The 27,295-nt window shown below is 51.7% G+C and overlaps 1 protein-coding gene across 3 annotated transcripts in view; it reads left to right on the top strand.

The window, feature by feature from the left end:
* The window catches only part of PKNOX2 (PBX/knotted 1 homeobox 2), a 255,102-nt gene that overhangs the window by 141,279 nt on the left and 86,528 nt on the right, over positions 1–27,295 (top strand). For 2 of the 3 annotated variants that reach the window (XM_060017725.1, XM_060017723.1), the window contains exon 3: positions 19,126–19,234. The exons of the other annotated variant lie outside the window; for it this stretch is intronic. The gene's annotated coding sequence lies outside the window, so the exon portion shown is untranslated. The remainder of the gene's footprint in view (positions 1–19,125; positions 19,235–27,295) is intronic. 3 annotated transcript variants of the gene reach the window in all.

Genomic DNA, 27,295 nt, shown 5'->3' with positions numbered 1-27,295 from the left:
AAGAAAACAAAGCAAAGTGGGAGTTAAATCCTTTACTTTCCTTCTGTCATCTGTAACCTCCTACGTCTGACCCGGGCTGTAGCTGCCTCCGTCCCTTATTTCTGTCTCTGTTTTGCTTCAAGTATAGCTTTTTAAGAGAGAGGAGAGGGAGAGTATGTGGCAGGGTGGGTAGGTGGGGGGAGGAGGTTTCCAGACTCCACTTCATTCTGGTCTGTGGCCTTCCCAGCCCACTGCTGATGGGTTCAGGCTACTCTTGTGTATTGCTTCTTGTTTATAAGCCCCTCCTTTCATATTCTGCACATGTGCTTTTAAGTCATCACGGAGCTCAGATTTGGAAATGCGGACAAAAGATGTGATGTCCATTACATTTCACATTCACCGTTAGAAAGACATAGGTCAAAGCCTCCTCTCTTAAAAACATAATTAGCTGGGCTTCCCTGGTGGCGCAGTGGTTGGGAGTCCGCCTGCCGATGCAGGGGACGCGGGTTCGTGCCCCGGTCCGGGAAGATCCCACATGCCGCGGAGCGGCTGGGCCCATGAGCCATGGCCGCTGAGCCTGCGCGTCCGGAGCCTGTGCTCCGCAACGGGAGAGGCCACAACAGTGAGAGGCCCGTGTACCGCAAAAAAACCAACATAATTAGCAATGAAATTCAACCCAACCAAAATTTTCTGATCACCTCTTATGCCCAAGGCATAGTTCCAGGTACAGAGGTGAACAAGAATTGTCCCTGCTTTAGACATGATGGAGGAAGCAGACACACAAACTACCATAGCCCTAGACAGGATGAGACGAAGATGACGATGCTGGTTTATACAGAGTGTTGTGAGAGCCCAAAGGGAAGAGGGACCATTTCTGTCTGAGAAGATCCAGGAAAGCTTCCTGCAGGAAGTAGCATTGATGTGGTCACGGCAGGCTGGGGAGTGTATCAGAAGTCAGAGGTGAAGAGGCCATAAATTCTTTAGGAAGACACAAAGGTAAGGAAGCAAGATGGTGTCTGGAGAACGGCAGATGGCTTTCTGTGGCTAGACCATATGGTGGACTGGAGTAGACTACAGACCCAGACATTTGTTCCAAGCTTTCTCGTCTACCCTGGTGTCCCGTCAAAACGTTGAGCACAACACACCCTCAAATAAACTCACCAGCACCTCCTCTAAACCTATTCTTCCTCTGTAATCAGGATGGTGACGTCACCATCCTCCCAGTAAACTGAACACTGAACTTAGAATCAAAAGATCTGCCTTTGAATCTAGGATCCAGCTCTTCCTTTCTCTGAGCTTCTATTTCTTCATCTGTAAAATGGGAGAACAGGGCCTAACTTTCCTCCTCACTCAGGAGAGTTGTGAGGATGAAGTGAGAAGATGTGGAAGGGACTGCTTTGTAAATGGTGACGTGCTCTGTACAGGCAAGATGTCACTCTGATGACGCTGGTCCCTGGATGGGTGCACTGCACAGGGCGGTAAGTTGTCGTGAATAAAACTGAGGTTTCCTGTGCGCAGTGCCTGGTATTTCTGTTAGTGCAGCGCCTTGTGGAGGGAACTGGGAAGGTGAGACGGCCAGGGTGGGGAGGCCGGAGGCAAAGGGAGAGGTGTGAGAAAGGCTGTTTGTAGGTGGCAGACGCAAGCCCTGTTTTGGTTGGAGCTTAAGCGGGCTGTATTTGAGATTCTTCAAAGCTGTGGGAGTTCATGCTGAGTGCCAGGCTCCACGGGGAGTCACCCTGCCGTGCCTATGGAGAGCAGGCTGTGAGGTGAATCGGGAATGTTCCTCTCGGCACCTTCCTGCGAGACTCCTAATGCAGAAAGACGGAGCGTGGGAGGTGGGGAAGGCAGGGGCAGAAGGTGCTTCGGGTAGACACACCCGCACCCGTCCTGTCTACCTCCTGTCACGTGCTGCACACTGCAGGCCCTCTGAACACAGAGATGACAAAGCCACCGTCTCCGATCTCAGAGAATGCCATGGGAAATGCCGGTATTTGTAACCCAAGGTGGTAAGCGGCATAAAAGAGGAGAGCTCAGGGTCACAGGAGCACAGAAGTGGAAGTCACCATTCACCAGAGAGGAATGATGCTCAGATAAAGCCTGCAACGGGAGAAAGCCCGGAGAAGGCTCTTTGGGCTCATAGCTGTCCAAGCAGATGAGGCCGGCAAGGGCATCCCAGGAAAAGAGGACAGCAGATGCAAAAGCACAGGGGCGGCCATACGTCTGTTCTCTACATCTGTCTCTATTTCTGCTTTGTAAATAAGATCATCTATACCAATTTTTTCAGATTCCAAATATATGTGTTAATATACAATATTTGTTTTTCTCTTTCTGACTTACTTCGCTCTGTATGATAGTCTCTCGGTCCATCCACATCTCTACAAATGACCCAATTTTGTTCCTTTTTATGACTGAGTAATATTCCATTGTACATATGTACCGCATCTTCTTTATCCATTCCTTTGCTGACGGACATTTGAAAAAGAAAAAAGAGCACTGGGGCCTGGGAAAGCGTCTTGAGCTCCTGGAAATGCCTGTTGACGCCGTGCGGCTGGAGCACGGGGTGATGTGAGAGAGGGAAGAAGCAGCAGCGTGAGGGCAGCGGGGAGCTTAGACAGTGGGGCTGGGAAGGGGAAGGTATTTAAAGTACATTTAGGATGAAATAGTAGCATGTGATGGAAAGGAGGTGAGAGAAAGGGGAGGAAGGAAAAAGAGAAGCTGAGGGCGTCTCCAGGTTTCCTTCTTGAGGGTCTGCAGTGAAAATGATGCCATTCATCCAGAATGAGGAGCAAACGTGGGGGGAGAGTGGGCAGAGTGGAGACAGCGGTGCTCATAGTTGGGCGTGGCCGAGTTTGGGGAGGGGGTGCCGTGGGGTATCTGGACAACATCCTACCTCCTTCAGTTTTGCACCTCAGTCCCGCTGTCCCAAGTAGAATGTATTTGTCTTTCATCTGCACTATAGCCCCTTGAGGGCAGAGACTGGGTCTTGCTCACCTTTGTACCTGGTGCTGGGATGCAGCACGAGCTGTCCACGGTTACACACCATTTCTTTACCTTCTCTGCCTGAGTTTCTTCACGCACTTGATAACGCCTCAAAGGCAGCACGGGAAAAGCAGACACACCCACTGAGTCCTGGCCATGCCCCTACCAGCCGTGTGGTACGGAGTGTGCTGCTTGACCCTGGAGTCTGTGCTGTCTTGTTTGGTAGCCACCAGACACATGTGTCTATTAAAATTAAAATTAAATTAAATTACAAATTCAGTTACTCAGTCACACCAGCCACAATCCAAGAGCTTACTAGCCATGTGGTGTCTACAGCCCTGGATGCTGCAAACAGAGGACACCTCACTGCAGAGAGTTCTGCTGCGCAGTGCACAGGGCCATCACCTCACATGGTCGGCAAGGGTCAACTAGATCACGTGCGTAAAGCTGGGCGCCACGGCTGGCACACCGGAACCTTCAGTAAACATCGGCGGTGCAGTGGTTAGGACTCCGCGCTTCCATTGCAGCGGGCACGGGTTTGATCCCTTGTTGGGGAACTAAGATCCCGCATGCCGCTGTTGGTATTCAGAATGAACTGGGAGACAGAGCCCAGGGCGCACAGCCACAGGTGCCTGGGGCCAAGACAACAGTCCCTGTCCTTGGGGAGAATAAACAGTCGCGTTGGGGAGAGCTGAGGGCCTCAACGTACACTTTGAGAATTTGGGGTTGATGTGAGAGGCAGCTCCTCGGGAACCTCCAGAGACAGGGGTTTGGAGGACTTCGGATGATCTCGGGAAAACAGAGGGGCGGTGCCCACTGTGACATCACTTCCTTATGGATCTGGGGGTGGGTCTAGCTCTGGGTCCTGGGCTGCAGCAGATGGGCTGGGACCTGGGGGTGGGAGGGGAGTGGGGATCCTGGCTCAGAAGTCCATCTGCGTTGTAATAGCGGGAAAGGCACAGAGCTGGCGTCCAGATGGCCCGGCGATGTCTCTTCCTGAGCACATGCTGCGTCTCTGCAGGCCTTTGCCCCTCTTTTGTGCCCTGCATGTCTGGGGCCAAGTGGCCAGGTCCATTAGTGACCTGCAGTCAGCAGGGAGAGGGGGCAGGTTGTTGCAGGAGGCCGGGCAGCTGGGACAGAGGAGTCAGTGATGCGGAGAGGCTCCGTCACAGAAAGCCTCACCTTCCATCCCTGCGCTGGGAACCAGCCTGGACCAGAAAGCAGAGGTTTCCTGATGAGGTTGCCCCTCGGTCCCCCAGCCCAGCGGACAGCCCCAGCTGAGGGCCTCGGATGGAACGGACGGATGGACAGTGGCTTATCCCTGAGGAGCAGCCTCCCTGGAGGGAAAAGCAAAATATTCAGTTTGGCTGGGCAGGGGAAGGCGGGGAGGGGATTCTGGTGCAGGGAGAAAGCCCCAGGCCGTGGGGCTCTGGCCTGGGCGCGCGCTCTCACGGATCCTCCGTGTGGCCAGAGTCACGCCCCTCTGGTCGGCCCTCTGACCAAGGGGCTGGACGGGTCATCTCAGAGTCCCGTCCAGCCCTCTGTTCTACCACAGTGTGTGGAGGTGGAGGGGAGAGGGTGTGAGTGGGCTGCAGTTTTCCTTGGGCTGCAACCTGCTCAGAGATCAGAGGTTCTGTCTTCTCATCGAGCGGCTCTCTGCAGCGCTCCCGTCCCACCGCCTCCCTCCCGTCCTCCCTAGGAGGATGGATTGCGGCAGTGTGGAGAAATCCGAATAACTAGTCAGAGTCCTCATTAACCCCCTGCAAGGATGCTCAAACATTCACTTTGCTGTTTGTGAAGCAGAAAGAAAACCCCTCTCCCTACATTAAAATTGATGCCTTCTTAATCCCTGTGCTCCCGACCTGGGGGCCGCTCGCCCAGCCTGCCTGAGGCCCAGCGGCTCCGTCACTACCCTGGGCCACTTGCACTTTCTATTATTTATTGGCCCAGCGCAGAGATGCCTCTCTTCTCAGGAGCGGGCTCGGTGCCAGCTCAGAGGCAGCTGCTTTGTTTTCTCCTTGGTGGGGCTGGACCCCACCCCAGGGTGCAGTTGCCAGGCTGCCGCAAGGCTGCTGTGGTGGGTGGGTGAGTGAACGGTGGTGTGGACGCGTCTTTCTCCAGCCTGAGAGGGCACGGTGAGCCGCTCTGCTCTTCAGACGAGCCAGCCCAGGGAGCGAGCGGCAGCCTCTTATTCCAGTGGTGGGCTGGGCTGTGAAGACCTGAGCGTTTGCCTGGCCCTTTCTGCACACCTGGACCCACAGTGCCCCGTGGCCTCCCTGGCACTACCCCACACCAGGCCTTAAAGCTGTTCTCTGGCCCTCCACCCAGGCAGGCAGCCCGCATTGCACACCCTCCACATCAGAACAGACACCCACAAATACGCGTCATGTGCTGGACCTTGAACCAGGAGCTCTGGGGGATCCAAAGCCATTCGAGGCACAGTCCCTACCCTCAGGGAGATTGACATGCCCACACACACACAAAGGATCCTGGTGAAGGGAGGGAGGGAGGAAGGAGGAGACCTGAGCAGTGGAAAAGACTCCTCTGGGTTCTCTGAGCCTAAGATGCTGTGGAGGAAATAAGACCTGCTAGGAGACCCTCATTCCCTCCTTCTGCTTGGTACTGGCTCAGCCCTCTTACTGGCTGCCGATCTGCCCTGTTAGGGTCTGTCCACCTCTCTTGCCCGTCTTGACCTATGAGCTCACAGCCAGTGTCTAGCCCTGGGTAAACTATTTTGTGGCCCTCTGTATAATAGGTCCCTAAAGACAGCTTTGTGAGGAAAAGGAGGAAGAGCTGCAAGTGGAGAATGAGAAGAGAGAGGAATTTAACCCCCAGCTCTTATTTCCAACCACTTTAATTTACGACATTGAGCGATGGCCAGAGGTCACCTTCCTGATGGTTGACTCAGGCCGGTGAGGACGATCATTCAACCAATACCTGCAAGTGCTGCTGTGTGAGGGATTCAAGGTGAGCCGAGCAAACCTGGGTCCCTGCCCACACGGAGCTTATAGCTTAGTGGAGAAAACAGGCCTTACCCAAATCATCACAAATGAATATATAATTATAAACCAAGTTGAGCGCTCAAATTGAATCCTGAAATGCAATATACAAAGGAGGCCTCCCTGGTCTGAGTGGTCAGTGTAGCTCCCCTGAGGAAGTGGCTCTGGCTGACATGTGAAAGTGAAGCAGACTTACTAGTCAAAGGTGGATGAGGAAAGAGCATCTTCCAGGAGGATGGGATGGCTGTGCAAAGGCCCTGTGGTGGGAAGAAGCATGTCCTCTTCGAGGGACCAGTGCCTGGGTGGCTGGAAGGCCAAGAGCCAACTAGATGAAGCAGGAGAGCTGGGCAGGGCCAGACCACCCTGACCTTCTAGGCCAAGGTAATGATTTTGGTCTTGATCTCAAGAGGAATGGGAAGCCAACAACTGTTTGAAACCAGGGAGAAGAGGGGGAGGGGGCAGAATGGAAATTTCACTTCAAAGAGGTCTCCCGGCTGTTTAGTGGAGAACAGATGGCGAGCATCTATATGTTAAATGGGTCCTCTTATTCCCTTGCTCTTTGTTTCCTGTCTCCCACTTTGGTGAGCTGAAGTCTGTAGAATGTGCTGGAGCTTTATGCAGGGAGATGTAGATCTAATTTCTGATCATCCAGTATTCAGCCTCAGCTCAGAACCTGCCAAAATAAACGATCACCCTTGAAGTGGGGCCTCTCCTTTCCTAACTTGCAGAGACTCAGGCAGCTGTGACCACTCTGACCATTGCAAGCCTCCCTGAGAGGTGTCAGGAGGGGAAGCAGCCTCCAGGAGCTGCAAACATCTCCTCCCCACTTGGCTAATGGCTCCTCTGTCTCGGTTATTCCAGCTGCTGCTGCTACAGAAACTGCTTTTGTTTAGGACAGAGCCCTTCCTTCTTTTATTTCAATGAACATTAATTGATCTTAGCCTATACATAAGGATACTCTGAGGGTCAAAGCCCACACTGCCCTTGCCCTGGAGCATCCTGCCTATTGTGGGAGCCGGGTACGTGAACATACCCATAGGAGGCAGAAGGAACTAAGCACCAAGGGTAGAGCCAGCGGATGGCCTGGTTTGCCTGGGATGGTCTCAGCTGAAGCCTGCAGTGTCTGTGTAATTATTAATCTCCTCCCCTCTCAAAACTGTTCGGGTTTGGGTGGTACCTTATGTGGTCACCCTAACAATGGGCCATGGCTGTACAGAAGTGTGCGCCATTCTTTGCAGGAATTCAGAAGACATCCCGGGGTGAATAACGTTTCACCTGAGCCCTTGAAGGATGAGCCGTATTTCAGCTACTAGAGAAGGGAAATGGAGCATGTCGGTCCTGGAGAGCAGAACCAGCGGCAGGCCTAGCGGAGGGAGTGAGGAGTGACTGTGCAGGAGAGGATGCACACAGCTTACCTGCAACCTAGACCAGCTCAGCAAACTTTCAATGGAATGTTTTAGACGGTACATATTTCAGGTATTGTGTTGTGTTGCGGCTACTCAGCTCTGCCGCTGTTGTGGAAAGCAGTCACAACATAGGCCATAGTGAAGGAAGGGTGGGGCCGTGCGCCAATAAAACTTTATTTACAAAAACAGGCAGCCTTGGGATTTGACTTGGGTATCATTTGCCAGCCCCTGACCTAGAGGTCGTGAAGGAGAGTTATGAGACATAGGCCTGGAATGTTCGGTAGGGGCCATATCGTGAGAGGTCTCAAATCCCTGACTTATTTATGGTCATCTAAGGTCCCAGGGCTTGGAGGGCACTGGAGAGAAGCAGGGAGCAGTGAAGAAAGCAGACCGGCTGGGGCCCGGCGCCTCCCTTTGAGGCAGGTCTGTGGAGCTGGAATGCTGATGTGCCCGGACACTGGCCGCCTCCTGTAGAACCTTCCCTTTTGTTCTGGACATGCGCCCCCACCCCATCCTCAGGGGGCTCATAATCTCTTGGGCAGACACTGTGACAAGGTGCTACCCTCTCCTTTCCCAGGGAGCAAAGGCAATTAGAGACCGCCCTCCCCTCCCCTTCCGACTGCGCTGGGCTACTGGTCAGGGTCTCATCCCGGCAGGGCCCCCCAGAACTCCCGATGGATGGACTCCGGTGGCTTCTCGATTTAATTATCACGGTGGACCCTTGGCTGCCGAGCTGGAAGAGGGAGCAGTTAGCCATCTGCCACCATCCATGTGTCCCCAAGCCCACCTTTCCTGTGAATATCCCTAAAGAACAACTGGAGATCTCCTCCCATGTTGCAGAAGGTCCAGCTTCCCAGGAGTCCCGGAGAGGAAGGCTGTTTCGGTTCTCCTGCTCTTGTCTTCTGCAGGGTCCTGCCAGGGAGCAACTGCCCCCCCTTCCTCCCTCCATCCTGGGCGTGTGGTCTCCTTGGCCCTCCCTGCCCAGCTCTCCCCCTGTGGGTGCGGCCCCTTCTCTTTCTTTCCCATAACAAAGCTGCTGCGTGGGTACATTTTTACTACTGTGGTGGCTAGGCCCGCCAGGCCCCCTCACCCCAGGCGTGACATTTAAGGGGGCGCCCCAAAACTCAGCAATGAAGAGAAATAATATTTTAATGCAATATTTTTTAGACATGAAAATTAATGACAAAAATGCATGATAAACAAAACATCAACACTTTAAACGCTGGGAGGATCAGTATTACTGATTCTTCCTTTCTCATTGAATTCTGGTCCGTCTAGTCTGGGCACAGTTACAGGTCCTGTTTTCATCCCCATTACTGATGTTTGGGGTGCCCCCTAAAACTCTGTGGCCACGGCAAGTGCCACTGGTCCCAGCCCCAGGAGATGCCAGAGGGGGGTGTGGCTCTAGGACAGGGAGCAGAACACGTTACACTTGACACAGGAGATAAGGAGGTAAGGTCTTCAAATCCCTCTCCTATCCCCGCAGAAGGAATTTCTCGCTGTCTGTTTTCTCCTACACAGACTGGCCTGCCACCATTTCACCTGTTCTCCCAACCAGCACCTTCTGTCTTCTCCCTTCTGCTCTGAGTTTTATGCTCCTCCGTCTTCGTAAGACTCTGGCCTAGATTCGCCAGGAAGTTAGCGGGGGAACTTTCAAGTCCTCACACTCTGCTCCCTTTCATTTACCTTTTCTCCTTTGGCCTTATTATCTGACCCTGTATATTTTCCTTACTATCTTGTTATTGTGTGTCCACTGCTCCCATCTCCACCCAGACCAGAATGTAAACCCATTGAATGCTGAGATTTTTATCTTTTTTGTTAACAATTGTGAACAGTTCCTGGCACATAGCAGACACCCAATAAACATTTGTTGAATGAGTGGATAACAGCTGAGTTCCCTTTTCTTTCCTCTTTCCCCTCCCAGAGTAGGCCTGGCCTCCTCTTTAATAGCCAGAAGACCTTAAATCCTTTTCCTAAATGAAAGAACATCTGCCCTTGGCCTCCACCCTAAGCCGTGCAAAAAGGCAGCAGAAGCTTTGAAATCACACTTATTATTATACTTAACAAGTCCAAACTAGGGAATAGAAACAAATATTTTCCAGAGCAAACTTAGCCTTTCCAAGGTATGTTGTACATTTTTTCCCCTTTTAATAGGGAGTAATGTCCAAGGGAAGATTTGAATTTCATGTAATCTAAATGAATACCGATTCTTTTTGTGACCTTGACCAAGACACTTGAAGTCTCAGTTTTGATTATTCCATCTGTAAAATGTGTACGTTGATTCCAGTACTACCAACTTTACAAAGTTACTGTCAACCTCAAGCAAAGTGTTAACCGCTGTGGCCAGACGTGCTTTGGGATGTATAACCATTGTGCGTACGTATAGGTGTGCAAAGTCTAATTGGCACCTGGCCAAGGCCGAGCAAGGGGTCTCCTAATGAGACCACAGCAGCAGTGACCACCCAGTCCTAACCTTCTTACTTTACAGATAGAGGAACTGAGGCCCAGGCGGTGATGTGCCCAGGGTCACACCCTGAGCTCATACAGGAGGGTTATGGACAGAAGCCAGGTGTCCTGGCTCCCAGTGCGGTTGCTGGCCTCTCTGAGTTTCCCAGTTGCTGATCCCACAAGAACAGGGATCCTGGGCGTTGCTCTCAGCTCTCAGCCATGGGTCAAAATCACCATGGCTGGAGGGGAATTCCTGACTTTCAGGTATCCTTTTGAATCCCAGCCCTTCACAGGCAGCCTAGCGAGGAAGATATTTTAAATAAAAGCCCTTTCCCATCCTTGCCGTATCTGAGATTCATTTCTGAGAGACATCTGAATGAGAATTTTACAGATGTTTCATTTCCTGGCCTGGTTCTGGTTTCTTTGCCATCTTCCAGGTGCTGGTTATGACTGAAACCTCGGTGAGGCAGGCGGTGTGAATCCGGAGTGGGGACTTGTGCCTGGGGAGCAGGTCACCCGGTTGGCAGCCTCTCCAGACGCAGTGTGATCACTGCGGGAGGGAACAGGGCCCTGAGAAGGGCAGGGAGGCACGGAGAGATTAATCTCTTCAATGTGAAATTTACGCGTGTGGGGGAACATCGCAATTTCCCTGGAAGACATGAGGGGAAGTCACAGCCATCAGGCTGTTTTGCAAGTGGGCATGTACACAGGGCTCTGAACTGACCACACTAGCAATCTTTTGGTGTTTTCCGAGGTGTGTGGCCATGGTCGTGACCGAGACCTGGAATTTATGCCTTTGGTTGTCTGTAACAGTGTCTCTGGTGTGTGTGTGTGTGTGTGTGTGTGTGTGTGTGTGTGTGTGTGTGTGTGTGTGTGTGTGTGTGTGTGTGTGTGTGTTGTCATCACTTCTGTCTTTGTGACCATGTGTAGATCAACGTATGCTTCTTTAAAAAAATTGTTTCTCATTTCCTGCATAAATTACTCCATGTAAAAGGCCATCCTGAGCTCAGTTCCTAGCATCCTTTTTCAATAAAGCAATATTATCACAGCCTAGTCCCAAAACTGGTCCCAGGAGAGACTTTTCCTCGATTCTTTGTCAAACGAAATGTCACCGACTCACCAAATGATGAGAAGAAGAATTCTTCTTGTTTATTTCCCAAGTGAGACAAAGCAGACGCAGCTCAGCCTCTTCGTATCCCCTCCCTGGCTGGGAAGCAGGTGGGCAGGGGAGCGGAGGAGGACACCCTTGAACTCTGCCCTTTCACTTCACGCCTTAACCAGCTTTGTGACTTTGGGCAACTCGCTTTTCTAACCTCAGTTCCCCCTTTTAAAAGTAGGACTAGGGACTTCCCTGGTGGTCCAGTGGTTGGGACTTCACGCTTCCATGGCAGCAGGCTTGGGTTCAATCCCTGGTTGGGGAACTAAGATCCCGAATGCTGCACGGTGTGGCCAAAAAGTATTAAAAAAAAAAAAAAAAAAGAGGAAGAAGAAGAAGGAGTAGGACTAATAACACCTCCTTTATAAGGCTGTGGCAAGGATAAATAAAAAACCAGGCAATATAATTCTTTGTAAGAGACATTAGCATGTTGTGCGCTATACATTCCACATCTCCTCTGCTGAAAGGATACATTTATTTACTCCTTTCTTCAACCAATATTTATTGAACACCTAATATGTATAAAATGCACATTAAGCTCTAAACACAGTCAGTTTAGGATGATCTGATCTAGTGGGGAAGGCAAAGAGATAATCACAGTTTCGCAGGATAAGTGCTAAGAGAATTGTGCATAGGATGCTCTGAGCTGCTAGAAACATCCCGTGGCAGCCGAGTGGAGGATGGGGTGGGGCTCAGGGAGACTGATTAGGAGGCTGTTGCTGAGCTGAGGCGTGGCAGAGGAGACGGAAAGGAGGAACATGTAGCTCACTCTGCCTGGGGGCAAAAAAGAATGATTAGCTTGTATCATGATGCACTGACCTCCTGCTTCTGGATTGGGAAGGCTGTCCTAGAACCCAGGGTCTTGCAGCAGCCCGGTCGGGTGAGGGAGCAGGGGCTTCGAAGCTGGAGAGTCTGACCGCCGGGGGAGGAATGGCGGGGCGCAGCCGGAGAAGGACTGAGCCCAGCTGAGGGGAAGGAAGGGTGGACAGGCAGGGCTTGGCAGAGATGTTCAAAGGGCTTCTGACGGGGCTGATGGCTTCCCCAAGGAAGCTAATCCAGCTGGAAAAGTTAAGCAGCTTTAAATTGGGGGCTGGTCTTGGTTGAATTTCAAGGGGCACTTGCTTTCCATGATGGATTCCCTATGACCAGGCTTTAACGTGTGTCCTGTCAGATTCTGCCCGGGTCTCCTGACTGCTCCTGGCCTTCCTGCTCATCTGTTCATTTCTCTCATTTAATAAACGCACGTGGAGCCTGATGCTCGGCCACAGCTGGAAGCATAAAGGTGAGGATCTCCTTGCTCAGGAAGCTCAGAGCTGAGTGGGAGGGACACCTATAGGGACACATAATAGTAATTTAGTGAGATACAGCCTGAAGTTCATGGCTAAGAACCTTGGACTTCATCTTATAAGATAGCAGTCCCCAGCCTTTTTGTCACCAGGGACTGGTTTCGTGGAAGACAATTTTTCCATGGACTGGGGTGCAGGGGGAATGGTTCAGGCAGTAATGGGAGCAGTGGGGAGTGACGGGGAGTGAGGGGGAGCGATGGGGAGCGACGGGGAGCAAGGGGGAGCGATGGGGAGTGACAGGGAGCCATGGGGAGCGACGGGGAGTGACGGGGAGTGATGGGGAGCGACGGGGAGCGACGGGGAGCCATGGGGAGCGATGGGGAGCCATGGAGAGCCATGGGGAGCGATGGGGAGCCATGGGGAGCCATGGGGAGCGAGGGGGAGCGATGGGGAGCAATGGGGAGCGACGGGGAGTGAGGGGGAGCGACGGGGAGTGAGGAGGAGCGACGGGGAGAGAAAGGGAGCTATGGGGAGCAATGGGGAGTGATGGGCAGCGGCAGATGAAGCTTTGCTCGCTGGCCCGCCGCTCACCTCCTGCTGTGTGGCTTGGTTCCTAACAGGCTGCGGACCGGTATCGGTCCGAGGCCCTGGGGGTAGGGGACCCCTATTATAAGAGATATGTTCCCAGTTATCAGGGGAGCAGAAAGGAGGGAATGACTTGCCTTGTGTGGGGTAGGGCAGTATTGAGAGAAAACTTTACAGAGCTGAATCTTGAAGGATGAGTATGATTTTGCCAAACAAGATCTAAACAAACTATTCTTACTGTCATTGTCTTAACAATGATAGTCACCATTTATTACAGGCTTTGTCTGTGTCAGTGCTGAGTCCTTTATTATCCCCTGAGCACATCATATGTCTCATGTAATACCACTAAATCCCTATAAACACCCTGTGAGTTGGGTGGTCACACAGCTAGGAAGAGGGGATCTAAGATTTGAATCCAGGGTTGTCTGACTTCAAAGTTTTTCCCCCTGTACTATGTCTTCCACATTCACTTATTAATATTAGTGTAAGAGGCATGTGAAATAACCCATGGTTTGGTCAAATCTTTCAATTCAGAGACACGCTGAAGTATAGAGAATGGTAATGCCTTTGCCAATGAGTGATAATGACTAAATAGGCAAAGTCTAGCTGAACTGGTCAAGCACTGATCCGGTTTAGTATTTTCCAGTAGTGGTTGCCTTCATGTGACAAGACTGATCCTGTCGATGATCTACATGGGTACACAACTAACCTCGGTGTATGTGGAGGCATAAGAGAAATTGAAGACACCCGTCTTGTCCTCACACACTTATGATGCCCTTGAGGAGATCTAGACTAACACGGGAGGCAGAAGTTCACAGAACTGAGTAAGATTCAGGGCCAATCCTAGGATGGGGGAGCAAGGGTTTGACTTCATTCCACCGCAGAAGCTCAGAGAAAGGTAGGACTTGAGGGTTGGCTAGGACCTGGGTAGCAGAGAGGAAGCGGGGCCACAAGGCCCACCGGGGGGCATGATGGCCTGAGCAAGGGGGGCAGAGGACCCAGATATGGCGTGGGCTGCGTTGTGAGACAGGGCAGCCTAGCGCGGCTGGAGAAAAGGCTCAGGTTTGAAAGACCAGGGGATTCAGTAAGAGAGTTAGGTTGAAGCTGATTACGAAGGACAAAAAAGGAGGCTAAGAAATTTGGATTTTGTCTCCGTAGGTCTTGGCAAGTCATTACAGACTTTTGAGCAGGGGAGAAACAGTATAAACAAGCCTGTAAACTATTTTAGCCTCCAAGGAGTCCCTCTCTTCCTAGAGGGTTGGAATCTGGTCTCTTTGAGATGGGTCTCATTGCTCTGGTGAAATCTGAGGCTTTTGCTGGGACAATTGAGTTCAATTAGCTGATCAAGAACAGTCAGAGAACAGGGTCACATTGTCAGGTCCGGCCTCTTGCTTTACAGACAGCAATGACGAAGATTGATGATGATGGCAATGGACCAGAATTCAGAGGTGAAGGGTTTTGTGCAACATCACGGAGCAAACCTGTGGCAGAGCTGGAACCAGCCACCCCAGCAGGGAGGTGGGAAGAGACTCTATCCTTGGGGAAATGCCTGAGGGTCCTGGGAGGCAAACCACACATCCATGGCTGCACTTATGCAAGAATAGGGCCTGGGAGGGTCTCCAGAGTGAGGATGAACTCTTTCAAGGCTCTGTGGCCAGTGAGGACAAAGACTTTGGTGTTTTTTGCTCCTGGGATGGATACCAGGGTGGGGCGACTCCCCCAAAGTGGACAGGGGGAAGGCCTTTGGTTTGGGCCTCTGGCCAGAGATTCCGGAAGCTCATTCCTCAGTGCTGTCCTATTCATCTGCAAAGTGTAAGTCAGGTTGGCTAAACAGGCAGAGGTGTTCTCTAGGGAAGCCTGCCCACCCGTCAGGGGTCAGAGGGTGCCCCAGTAAAATGACCTTGAGGAGGCAGGGAAGGGCCTGATCAGAGCTAAAGAGCAGAGGTGAGAACATTCCATTTCTTGGGGATCTTGTGGGGACAGAGGGACTTTATCTTCAAGATGAAGGTCCTGCTTCCTCCTTTGTCCCTGAAGCATCTGGGCCATCGGTCACACAGGGCCCATGTCTTCCCATCCATCTCTCTCCCTGTCTCTCTGTCTGCCTCCCTGCCTGTCCAGCTGCTTGTTAATTGGACCCTAGCCCCGCCTCAAGATTAGGGCAGCAGTGTCACAGGCTGCCTGCCAGACTCTGTATGGCCACAAAACAGAGGGGGCTGGGTTTTCTCTGGCAAGATCTAAAAAGGCGCACTCAGGACCCTCCTCGGGGCAAGGCGGGCGAGCGTGGGGGAAGGTGGCCGTGACCGTGGGCAGTCTCCTTGTCCCCCAGCCCAGACTGTCTTTCATTCTCCCCAGGGCCTTCTGTCCTGTGAGTTGCCTTCGTTATGCTCAGAGGAATAGCTGGCCTTGACAGAAAGAGATTACAGGCTATATTTCTGCCTTGGAGCTTTCTCCAGGCTGGTGGGAACCAGGCAGTTGTCAGTTCTGGGAAAGGGGAAATGTATGCAGATTGCAGTCCTGCAGCGGTGCCCTGCGCAGGGCACGCTGGCGTTGCCGGGACCATCCTTCCTCTCTTAACTGCGTCTTTATTGGTCTCTGAGTGGGGGGGGGGGGGGGGGGGGGGTCGGCTTCTCTCCTCTAAACGGGTGTGATTTCCCTCTTAGGGGCTGCACTCCTCAGTGCCGTCTAAGGGTGAGGGCAGGGGGCAGAGACACAGCTGGAGCAGAAAGACAGACAGAACAGCAGGCACTGCAGCAGGTCATGGGGAGGGAGCTCCGGCCCCCTCAGCTCAAGAAAGGACACAGGTAGAAGGAGGGGCTGCAGGACACAGCAGGCCCCCCGCCCCTGGCACCGTGGGCTTTGGCAGAGGAGGGGTGGTAGGGCCAACAGCTGAAGCAGCGTTGTCACACGTGACAGGGTACCGTTATGTCCCTATCATTAGACCGTGAGCACCTCAAAGGCAGGGAGAGCTTGTGTGTGTGTGTGTGTTTCATCTTTGCATGCCCAGGCCCCAGCACATGGTAGGTTCTTCATACATAGAGTCTAAATTGAAGCAATCTGCATCTGCCCAAAGGAGGGAGGAGGGGAGAGTAAAAAGCTGCCCAAGAACAGAGCTGCCAAAATAAGTCTCAGACACCTGGGACACGAGGCTCGGCAGAGGCCCCAGGAGTGGCCCACCCCACAACGGAGGGCACACCACCTCTGCCTCATCCTTCGGGAAGCCCAGCATTTACTTAGCACTTAGACTGCAGCCTCTCCCTTTGGATTGTAAGAAATAGAAGAAGAAGTGGGGACGTTGGAAGAGCGAAATGTCTGGAGTCAGAAGACGTGCTGCTCGCTGGCTGTTTTCTTAGGCAAGCCCGGTGCTTGACTTTCCTAAGCCTTGTTATCAACCTCGATAAAATGGGGTCAACTCCCTGGCAGGGAAAAAGCCATCTCTCATAAACTGCAGATGCGACGTGAAACGGTGTGACCTTCTGCAAGTACTCGGTTAAAATTCTTTAAAAGGAATAGACCTTTGGATTTGGCGACGCCACGTCTAGAAACTTATCCTAAAACAATGATCAAGTCTGGAGCAACGTTCAGCTACAAGAATGGGCATTATTTGTTTATAACAGCAAAAACTGGAAATCATCTAAACAACAAATAATAGACATTTGTAACTGTAGGACGTCCGTAAATGGAATGCCACATAGTCACTGAGATTATAGTGTATATTTCCCTTATATGCAAAGGTATTTATGGTATGTTGCTAAATATAAAAGGCTGCTTCCGGAGCAAACAGAAAGATACTGTTTTGAAGAAAGAAGAGTTTTACTCTGCATATTATCTATGGTTATCTTTGTATGGTAGGATCACAACTAACTTGAAAATTTCTGGGAATTCCCTGGCGGTCCAGTGGTTAGGACTCGGTGCTTTCACTGCCGGGGCCCGGGTTCAATCCCTCATCAGGGAACTAAGAGCCAGCAAGCCACACCACGTGACCCAAAAAAAAAAAAATTTCTCCCTCTTCTTTATTTTGTGCAATAAGCCTATATTATTTTGTAAAGGTAATAAAAATTAAGTTATTATATTGAAACATCGCCCTCTAAAGATTGTTTTAAGAGTTAAAGAAGATATTACGTATGAAAGTACTTTGTAAACTAAAAAATGATGCAGATAGAAGACAGGGAGTCTGCCCAAGAGGAACCTCCAGTTTGGAAAGAGACGAGAGACGTGTAAGATAACCATAGCATGAGACAGAACGTGGCGAGAGCTTTCACAGGTTGACAGACAGCGTGCTACTTGGAAACACAGAGGAGGTAAAATTACATCTGGCTGTAGAGGCAAAAGCCAGAATGTTCAGGTTGAACCCTGAAGAATGGTGAGGGTCTTGCCTCGTAGAAATGTAGAATTGTGGCAGTGAGAGCAGTGGGAGGTTATGGGGCCGGTCTGGGGTTGCGTCTGGATGGAGGGAAGAGAGCCTATGGGTAAAGGGTAGAAGCTGTGCCCTGAAGGCAGTTAGGGCAGTGCCAGGTCAGACTGAACACCCGTAGGTGCCTGTAAGGAGGGAGTCCCTGAAAATTCTGCAGTAGGGGGTGACACAGCCGTGCACCCATCCCGGGCACTGTCTGGCACGCAGGAGGCCCTGGGTGGATGCAGGGTGAAGCCGGGTGACTGGGAAGCTCAGTCCGGGGGCGGCTAACAAGCTGGGGTGGCTTGGCTGGCGTCGCCAGGGATGAGGGCCCTCTCTAGGTGTGTCCCAGGGAGCGGAAAGGCGGAAGACCACCTTCCGTCTGGACTGGACTGGAAAGCGTGGGAAGTGGGGAAGTGATGGGGGAGGGAGGATGCGGACTCGTCCCCCAGGTTTGCTGCCTGGGGCGGGCAGAGTACTGGGAGGTACTCACAGAAGTCACAGGCAAGGCCAGTGGAGAGGGAACAGGCTGTTGCGGGAGTACCTTGTGCTCACAGCATCCTCTCCGGGCAGTGGCCAGGGGGGCCTGAGCCTCCTGCCGCTTTGAATGTGTCTCATATCCGTCATCTCCTCTTGGGAGGAACCTGGGCCCAGGGTGGCGAAGGGGGTTTTGTTTCAACCTAGAGAGATTTTGTTCATGGAAATTCATGAACTGCCCTGCCTGCTCTTGGAGCCCCTCTCAGCTCATCCCATCTCCGGGCTCCCCCACTTCCTCTGCCCTGTGGCCAGGAATTCGTACACCCCTCAGGATCCTGGATGCCATGTCTCTGCCACCTTCGCCTCCTAGCAGTGCAGGTGTGTGCGCCTGGGAAGCGGGAAAGTCTTGTTCGAGCAAATGTCTGAATTTCCATTTCCCACTGCAGCTCCCAGCCTGGCCACTGTTTAGCTCCTCCTGTTGCCGTGCCACTAATTACATTCTTTACTGAGGTGCGAGTTGTTTTTACAGGGAGACTAAGATGTGTTAACTAGGAAGGAATTGTGAACGTTGAAGATGCATTTACCTCTGGTTGTAGGGCTGGGGCTCTGGGCTGGAGGTGCTCCCTGAGGCAGCCCTGAAAACGCAACCCAGGTATCAGCAGCCCCCCTCCACCCCCATCCCACGACCCCATCATCCTGGCCCCAAGCACAGCCTCATTGGAGTCAAATTAGCAACTCGATCCAGAAGGAGAAATTGACATGTTTGGGAAGTGTCAGGCCAGGCCTTATGCCGGCGCTGACCACCAACCTCACTTCTGGTTACCTTGGTCCATTTCAAATATTGAGAAACAAAATGAATCTCCTTTAATCTAAAAGTAAATAGTTAAGTCCTGCAGCTGAAGCCCCCTTTAGGCCAAGGCTGTTTTTCACGGCTTTGGGTCCACCACCCTCCTGACTGTTCCTCCCTCCCCGCACCCCATCAGCGTCCGGACTCCCAGCCGAAGCCTCCCTCACCCCTGGGAAAGCATCTGAAACTCACCCACACACCTGAGCAGGTGGTAACTGCTGCCCTTTCTCTGAGTTCCCTGCACTTTAAAGCAAGAAGCCAGCTGTGGCTTCCCGGGACCCAGGATCACTCAGGGACTTGCCCGCCCTTGCGGGAGAGGGAGCTGCCTGTGTGCCTGGTGCCAGGAGACCAGACGGCGACCACAGGGCACTTCCCGCCGAGACAAGGGTTGGGCTCTAACACAGTTCCGGTGGGTCTGAGCAGCCAGTGAGGAGAGGGGCGTGGTAGGAGTCCTGTAGAGCACAAGGAGTATCCTTTACCGCCAGCCTGGGAGAAGTGGGGCACAGAACGCGTCCCCTCGCTCCCTGTGCCTCGAGCCTCCCCTCCTGAGCGCTGCTCTGCCCTTTCTCCCAGGTGCACTGGCTCCAGCCAACAAGGAAGAATTGCTGGCCCAGCTGGAAGTGAGAAGAGGGGAGTGAGTCTCCTGAGGGCCCTCCCAGAGGCCACCGGGATCGCCCGAACAGTAAGAAATGTTTCTCCGTCCTTTAACACAAAGTTAAACCCTCCAGGCAGATGATCTTTTCTTCCGAAGACCTCGAGAACCAGCCCATAGCATTAGCTGACAGCACACACACGACCTCAGAAACCACAGCACTGTATTGTTTCTGCTCGGCTCCTGGAGGATGGGGTGAGGGCTATGCCTCGTCCCTGTATACCTCTCTTTTCTTCTAACTATTCCATGAACGATAAACTGCTGTTGCTACAGATGGACGGGCTGCTGCTTGCGTGTACGACGAGGGTAACACTTGTACAACCCTCTGGAGCGAGTGTTATCACCGGGGGTGTTTGTGAAAAACTCAGTTCCTGGACCTCACACCAGAGATCCTGATTTGTGAGTCCGGGTTTAGACCGAGAATCTGTACCCCAAGTGTTTTTCATGAACACGGAGGAAACTCTATCCCAAGTGTGTGTGATGAGCTATGAGAAATAGTTCCTTAGAGCGTATAAAGCATTTTGAATAGAGAATCTCACTTAATCCTCTTATCAGATAGGGTTTTTTAAATCCCCTTAAGTAACTTCATGATCTCACAGACCTAAGTATCAGTATAGGCAGGGATTAGAAATCCAGTTATCCAAAAACAAGCCTTTTTTCTCTCCAGTATACCATGATAAGGGCTGGATCTGTTATGGTGAGATGGGGCCCCAGCTCCAAAGGACCCTGCCTGGGATTTTGTAAGTTTCCCTGATGTCTTAGGGCCACCATGACCTTCTAGCTCCCCGGTCCTCGTTTTGGGGGGACAGTAAGCATTGCCAAATTCCTCACAAAAGCTGGTTTCTCTCGAGAGAAGGAGAGGGAGAGAGGCAGGTAGTTAGAAAAGCCAGGGATATTGAAGAGGACCGCCTGTCTGACAGTGGCAGATCTGGCCAGACCTGGCCATCTGCTTCCTGTGCCCTCTGGCTGTTTGGGGAGCTCTGTTTTAGGTGTGTTACGGGGTGGGGAGCACGCTGGGGCTCCTAGAGGTGAAAGCCAGAGAAGAGGGCATATCCCAGGGGCCAGGGCTTCCCCCCAAGTGTGGGTTGAGTGATGCCCACTGGGGGGACAGTCTTTTCAACAATCTTCAGAGCCTGTGCACCCAGTGACGTGAAAAGGAATTCACTGCAGACAGTGGCTGTGGTGAGGGCTTGGCGGAGATGGGGCGGACGGTAAAAGAGAAAAAGGAGGTTAAGGGTTAGAGATTCCTGGTGAACCAGCGTGGATGGGTGTTGTTGCCCAAGTCCAGTTATTTCTCTGGGCCTGGCAAGAGCTTCCTCCTGCCGAAGTACCTACTCCAGAGGTAGTTCAACAGGCAGAGTCCTGTTTCTCTCCAGGCTGATGCTGCGGATGCTGGAGTCTAGATGCCTGGGAGAATGGAGGTTCCGCCGGCCCTCCCTACGTGGAGGAGAATACGTAGAATCTGGGGAAGGATGGACGTGGGTTGACGGACTGCTAAGTCCTGCTGTGGGTCGTGTCTTTCCATAGAATGGAAGACTTCTATGGACGGGATGGAGGCAACCTCAAACATCACCCTGATCTTCCCCCCCCCACTCCCCAACACACTCACACACACACACACACACACACACACACACACACACACACACAGACCACTGAGCCATCTTGCCAAGGGAGTGCCAGTCTGGTCTGTTCTGGGGACTCAGTACAGTTGACACTGTTGCTTGGGTGGGTACAATCGACAAGCACAATTTTTGCAGCTAAGCTGGAAGTGTGGCAATCAGGGAGCCGCCAGCTGTCTCACTTAAATTCTTAGCTCTCTCGCTCTCTTTTTTTAAAATCATTTTGCTTACATAATCCACCCCCTTTTTATTTTCTAATTCTCTCCTTGCAAAGCTGGCACCAGAGGGGAAAGGCTGGGGTGGAGTGGGTAGCAATTACACATCAGTTTGGGGAACATTTACATTTTGCAATTACAATTTAAAAATAAGCCTTGTTAATGATCTCCACGTGTCAACGACAACCCCTAACTGACATACATACTCTCCTGGGCCTGCCTGCCTCCCCCCTGAAGTCAATGCTCAATGGGGGTGGAGGTGCCTAGGGAGATGTGGGGGGAGTAGGGACAGCATCTGAGGGGGGGCGAGAGCGATGAGGGTGCCCTTGGGGTTGGCGGAGAGCAGGGACAGAGCTGAGCACCAGAGACCAAGGATCCAGGCTTCCGGCTTCTCTCCTCCCCACTGTGCTCGTGGTCCGTCCCAGCCCACCTCCCTCCACGCCCGACACAGCAGGCTCCGTGTCCTCGGAGGCAACGTCAGGGCTCAGAGCTGGGAGAAGTCGAGCCCCAATCCTGTTCCCCTCCGAGGTGGGCATTTTCAGGGTCCTGTTGGGCCAGTAAACCCTAGTCCCCCAGAACCAGCAGATGTGCTTGGATATTCTTGGATTGGGTCGAGGGGCTGAGTCCATACGCAGGATTCTGGAAGGAAAAAGGATTAGCTGTATCCCGGTTTGGGAAAGACACTTCTCTCATCGATTGGTTACCATATATTTATCGACACCCTCTGATTCCTTGAGCAGGGACTTTGGAACAGACCAGCCCAGACTCAGATTCTAGGTCTGCCATTTGCTGGCTGTGGGATTTGGGGCAAGTGACATGACTTAAGTTTTCTAACCGTCACTGTCTTGATGTAACTGGGATAATCACGTTTACCTCACAGGGCTTGTGTGAGGGTGAAAGGCTGTAACTGCCGGATGGTACCTCACGTGAGTCTGGCACCTGGTGGATGCTCAGAAAACCTCAGCTCCGCTCCCAGCCCCTCCGCAGTGTGCTCCCTCCTGCCCACAGTGAAGCTGCTTCTTCCCAGCTTCCGTGGACACTAAGGAAGGATGATCCAGTCCAAGCCATCTGCTCCCTGAGCAGCTCCTGAAGTGGACCCCAGCCCTACACACCCCTGCCACCTCTCGGTGGGCTTCTCTGCGGGGCCCTGGCATCAGACCTCCACTCCAGCATCTCACAGGCTCCCTTCCTGCCTCTGGCTCGTAGCAAGCCCAGCTCTCCCTCTTCTGGGCGCTAATTCAAAGGAGCGACCTTCCATCAGGCCCCACGTATGTTTATCTGTGAGTGAGGGAGGTGGACCAGAGCTCTGTGAGGTGCCTTTTAGCCTCGGCATCTGTAACTTTCAGATTTTCCTTCCCCCCTTGGCTTTCCCCCCACCGGTTACTTGTGTGTGAAGCTTTCCTCTCCTGGGTAGCTTCATCCAGGCCAGTCTTTGGACTGATGACTTGCAGTCAAGAACATGCATTCGTGACTTGAAACACACAGAAAACAGCTCTTCCCTAGGACAGAAAGAGATCTGCATCTTGCAATAATCTGAGCGAGGGAGACGATCCAGAAGCAGCTGCTTGGTGTAGGGCAGAGGCCACAGAGAGGGGCTGCAGACGGGTTCCTTGAGGACAGGGACTGCATCTTGTTGGTTTGGGTGTTTAGTTGAACACAGTTAAATATTATGTTTTCAATACTGTTCTAAAAACTTGCTTTGTTAACCTAGGCTATATAATGGAGAGTTTTCCAGGTCAAAATAAATAGATCTACTCCGTTATTTTTGACGGCTGCATAGTATTCTAAAAAGCCTCCCTTCTTTCCCACACCTCTACCCACTAGGTTCACCATCCAAAGTTAACCCCTGACGAGCAGTTTCTGATTTAGCTGATTTTGTGGCTGCTTATTATGTCCTATAATATGCGTCAGTCCTTCTTTTTTTTTAAGATATTTTATTTTATTTATTAATTTTTTTGGCTGCTCTACACGGCACATGGGATCTTAGTTCCCCGTCCAGGGATCGAACCCTCGCCCTGTGCAGTGGAAGCACAGAGTCTTAACCACTGGACCGCCAGGGAAGTCCCTCAGTCCCTCTTTCTTAATGTATGTATTTATTTAGGAACTCCCCACTGTGGAAGCTGGGGAGATGAGCACGCGTTCTTCTCTTTCCAATTTGTATTAGTTTGATCACACTATGTTTGATATTATTTATTTTTAGTCTATAGTATTATATATAATACAATGCATATATCTTACATAGTACATAGTGTTATACTATTTAGTATAATCGTCTGTGTGCTACCTTTATGTTAAGATTTAGAAGATTCATGTTCTGTTAAATAACTGAGGTTACCTCCGCATTCTGACTCTAGGGTGATTATAAGGTGGAAATGTTATTCAGCCACAGAACTACATCGTATGATTTGACCACAGAAAAGGGAATGGAATCCTGTCATCACCACTTGACTGCTGCCTGGAATCTCCTGGGCCCCCACGTTGACAGCCACCCCTCATTCCCTCCCATTGGGCTGCTGCTCTGTCTTGCTTTCTGTTGTCTTCTTCCTCCGACTTCTTTGTTTTGCTGGAATACCACCTCTAGTTATTTTTATATTGATGGGAGGGAAGTAAACTCTGAGTCTTCACGTGTCCAAAACGGACTTTATCTTGTCTTCGAGCTTGACTGATAGAACACAGATCAGGTCCCAAGTTCAACACCTTTTTCTCATAGATCTTGACGGCGCTGCTCCACCACCTTCTTATTTCCAGTCTTGCAGTGAGGATCTACTTTTAGCTTTCTTTTCTTTTTAAAGTTCTGAAATTTCACCACTACGTGCTGAGGCTTGAGATTCTGTTTGATCCTTTTTTTATTTCTCTTCCTTTGCCCTTGGGATCCCTTTAAATCTGAAGCCACCTATCTTGCCTCATTTCATATCTTTATTTATTCCACTCAGTTGTCTCTGTTTTCTTCTTCTGGAACGTCCACTGCCCAGTGCAGAGCCTGGCACGTAGTAGGTGCTCAGTAAATGACTATTGGGTTCTGGTTAGGACGCCGGCTCAACTTGCTGCATGTACTTGGATGGGATCTCTGCTCTGCACAGGGCAGCAGTCAGACCCGTCACTGCTCTGCCAGCCCTCCGTCAATCCGCTCTGGAGAGTGTGCTCTGGAGCCCTGGGTCCAACACTGCTCCTGGGCTTGGGGAAGAAGCTAAGAAGGAGGAGTGAGGGGAAAGCTGAGGTCGTGCTGTAGGGCAGCCGTAGCGGCCAGCCTCCCAAGAGAGTTCCCTGAAACCTCAAATTTCTTCAGCATCCCCTGAATGTCCCCCTTGGGGACCTCTCTCCTTGACCTTCCAGGTCATTCTTACATGGGCCTTCTTCCCTCTTCATCTCCCTCTGCCCATCTCCTCTACTGTCCACAGTCTCAGCTCACACGCACACACAGCTCCTGTTCCATGAAATGATCCCTCGCCATGGCAAGGGCCTCATTCGGTGAGATCCTTTTTCTCACTTTTATGAATTCCAGAACAAAGAGACAGCAGACTTCTCTTCCCAGTGCTGCAGAGCAGATGCTGTGACCTGAGACAGCCAGGCCCTAAAAAAGAGATCAGAGAGGCCTGCTGTTAGCAGGGATCTGCCTCAGCCTGGGACCACCTGTGCCCTTGGGGAGGCATCTTGGACGAGAATTCTCATTTATTCTTCCTCCCCTCCCCAGAGATGGGCTCTGGGAGCAGATGCCTCATATGCAGCTCCCCTGCCTACCCAGATCAATCTGCTCTGGACAGAATCTCTAGATCTGGGCGTTGAGATGCTGCACTCCTTCTCCCTGAACCGGCCAGATACTGGAAGACCCAGATCAACAAGTGCTCAGATCCCAGAAGGTCATTCTCTGTTCTAAGTCAGAGCACCCTCATTGGTCCCCCAGGGCCAGAGTCCACTGTGTGAAATTGTCTCCTCCCCACTGCACCCCCCTCCGTCCTTGTCCTGCCGTGAGAGTTGGGGTCGGTCTGTCTTACTAGCACAAGTAGAGGCACAATCTTGAACTTCAAGTCCACAAAGATTCTGTACTGAAGGCAGGAGGACTCTTTCTTTCCACTGAGACCACAATGATAGGGAATGGGTTATCATTGCAAAGGGCAGAATTAAGGTTTGATGCGTGTTATAATTTTCAGACAAGCTGCTAGTACTCAGAGATTCTGCTGCTAATCTGAAACAGTGCAGTGGAAAGGGCCAGCATATGACTAGGTTTTCCCTGTTAGAAACCCGAGAACTATAGACCCTTTTCCAAGGCCGGAGGTTGAAGGGGATAGAGCTTGGCAGGGGACAGCCAGGAGCCAGTGGGAGGTAGAACACAGCTCTGGTCCTCTGCACTTCTGTTTAATTGCTTCCTGCTTCAGAGGGTGTGGGTAAAAACCCCACTGCTGGCCTGCGAAGATGTCTTTACTGGTCGCCCTTTCAGAATGCTGCCTGGAACCTCTGGAATGAGAGAGGAAGGAAGCGACGCTGAAAAGAAGCTTTGCAGGAAAGGGCTTCTGCAGGGGGATAAAGTCAGGACCCAGGTAGATATGACAAGGGCTGGATGCTCCCTAAGAATGGGGTGCCCGCAACCTGAAAAAAAGCCAGTACTGCCCAATTGGACAGGCTTTCCAAAGAAAGAGCCAGGTGCCCCTTAACCTGTGAGTCACGGCATATTTCTCTCCAGAACAGGGACTTCTTTTCAGCTGTGGGTGGTCCCCGGAAAACCATGGGTGGGGTGGGGAGAAAAGGCCAAGCAGAGACAGTCATAGGGAGCCGGCTGACTACATGCCCCCTTCCCCCCCCGCCCCGCCCCACCTGGGCCGCAGCTCGGGAAGGAGACACTGCCTGAATCCCAGCCAGTGTGAGTCAGAGCCCTGGCCCCGAGCTGCCTGCGGGGTGTGGTGTCAGGGCACAGACAGCCCCGCCTCCACCCAGCTCCAGCTCCAGCGTTGTGCTCCCACAGCTGAGACACTTGATCAAATTCCCCATTACACACTGCCTTTTACATGCAGTCTTCAACCATGTGTTCCATCATTTCACGTTCGTTCTCGAATTTTGTTCTTTCCCTTCATAATTGAACCCACAGTCCAGTGAGTCCACGATGGAAGCTCAGACCCGCCTCTCTCAGCGATGATGGAAGCATCTCTGTCTTGGTTGCATCGAGTTTATGAGGCCCTGACTTCTTATCGCTGCTATCAGCACTTTGTTTTCCATCTTGCGCTCATTCTTATGCAATAATAAGAGCAAATGCAATACAGTATTTAAATAAATTTGCACACACCCTGCTGTCCAAAGAAGACAGGGCTGAAGGAAATGAACGGTTGCTGTTAGGAGGCCTCACCATCTGCAGACACAAAGTGCGTGCTTGTTAGTGAGGTACAAAAGCCCACATTTGGCAAACGGGGGACATTTAGGTGTGTCGATACCATGCGACTCTTGGAAATTCGGGGCATGTAGAAGTGAAGGGCAGGGACTTCCCTGGTGGCGCAGTGCTTGGGACTCCACGCTCCCAGTGCGGGGTGGGGGGGCCGGGATCGATCCCTGGTCGAAGGGCTGGATCCCACATGCATGCTGCAACTGGGAGTTCGAATGCCACAGCTGAGGAGCCCACGGGCCGCAACTGGGGGGCCAGCGAGACTCAACCGGGACCCGGCGCAACCAAATAAATAAATATTAAAAAAAAAAAAAAGAAGTGAAGGGCAGCCCATGTTGGGTGTCCTGACTGCAGATGGTAGTATTTCCACAGTCAGCCTTGTCTTTCTCCTGCTCCATCTCCAGGGCTCTGCCACTCCGCTGGTGTTCCCCACCTCCGCCCCAAGACCTCTAGGTTAACCGTTTAGACTCTGAAATGAGGCCGTGCGTCACATTTGGAAACTCTCAGTTTCTCCAAGCCTCAGTGTTCGCATCCTGGAAAGGGGACAACAATCACACCTACACCATATGGTTGTCTGTGAAAGAAGCTTTAGCATAATGCCTGGTGCACGGTGAGGGCATGGTAAATGGCAGTCGTTAATAATTCTCGGTATCATCTCGCCCTGAGCAAAGCTGGCTCCAGGGAAACAAACTCATTCTCACTGAGGTGTAATGATTGCTGGGGCTTAAAGATTTATCCGTCCCAGATTTGTTTGTTTGATATTTTAACAGTAAACCAAAGAAATTTAATTGTAATTGTATATATATCCAGGCTCTGTAAGGAGCTAGACCTTGTGAAATCATATTGCACAGACTTTCTTCCCCCAGAATGAAATGCAAGGCAAAGC

Source organism: Delphinus delphis, chromosome 8, assembly GCF_949987515.2.
Source record: "Delphinus delphis chromosome 8, mDelDel1.2, whole genome shotgun sequence".
NCBI lineage: Eukaryota > Metazoa > Chordata > Mammalia > Artiodactyla > Delphinidae > Delphinus > Delphinus delphis.
This window is presented reverse-complemented; position numbering and strand designations above follow the sequence as displayed.